The sequence below is a fragment of the Canis lupus genome, chromosome 8 (assembly GCF_003254725.2).
Source record: "Canis lupus dingo isolate Sandy chromosome 8, ASM325472v2, whole genome shotgun sequence".
Classification (NCBI taxonomy): domain Eukaryota; kingdom Metazoa; phylum Chordata; class Mammalia; order Carnivora; family Canidae; genus Canis; species Canis lupus.
Genome location: NC_064250.1, coordinates 48,151,631 through 48,152,802, shown reverse-complemented (window position 1 = coordinate 48,152,802; position 1,172 = coordinate 48,151,631).

The following is a 1,172-nucleotide window of genomic DNA, read 5'->3' as shown; positions in this document are numbered from 1 at the left end:
TATGGTGTCCTGGCCTCCTGAATGCAACGAGCAGCCCTGCCAAAAGGGAGAGCGGAGGGCTCCCCCAGAGAAGCTCCAGGACAGTAGAGAGCTTAGAGTCCACCAGAAGGTAGGAGGTGGGGCTGGTGAAGGGCCTGCCAGCCTGTGCCCTGCAGAGAAGCTTTGAACTGAGGAAGCGATGGCATGTAGGGGGCACTGGGATCTGTGGGAAATACAAGTAGCAAAAGAAGTCTTAAAAGACGGTCAGGTACCTGGGAGAAGGGGGTGGGGGAGACAGGACACTAGTCTTAATCCTCAGTGACCCCAGAGATGGGTGGTGGCTCCCATTAAAGACACTACCGATAGGACCTGGTCAGAGCCTAGTGGAACCTGTCTGCAAGTCTGGTCCTTTGGCTACACAGTCACCCTGGACTGCTTCCAACCACTGCCACATGAAGTGTGACTTGCTTCTGGAACTTCTGGGCCTCATCCGTGCAAGATTTGCACACTTGCGGCTTTGCTGGGCTCTGAGTTCTGAAAACTGTTGTCCCCACCCTTATGGGGCTAATACCTCCTTTGTAGGTTTACTAGAGCTTCTAGCACCAAGCCCAGGACAGGTTAATTCTATAATTTGGCCTTCATTGAACCCATTTCCCCCACCTATGAACTCTAGTTCTACCCTCTGGAGCCATCTGTTCCTGTGAGAGACTTTCACCTAGAGGTGACATCACCACAGGACCAGCAGGTGGGGAACTGTGTGCAAACAGGCTGTTTTCAAGCTCAGACACCCTAGGCCAGGGACCTGTGGTCTAGGTTAGCTCCCCACCCGGCCACTTGCTCCCTGGTGGTGTTCCACCCCAGTCTGTGCTTACCGAGCCCCAGCACCCTGGTATACATGTGGCAACCCAGTCCAAAATGGGACACTAGGAGTTGCACCCACCTCCTTAATCCATCCCAGAGATGCTGCAAGCCCCCACAAAAATGCCAGATGGTAACCTTTGTGAAGTCATCGCCAAGTCTCTTCAAGGGTGTGGCCTGTCAGGCTGGAGGGGCCCAGCCGAAGGAAGCCAGGCACATTCCTGGCAGCGCACAGCTAGGGTTCCACCTGCTATCAAGTTAACACAGGGGGAGCCTCAGAAGTCTGGGATCTCACAGGATAGCCACCAGGACACACTGTGGCTTCCAAGGCTTGG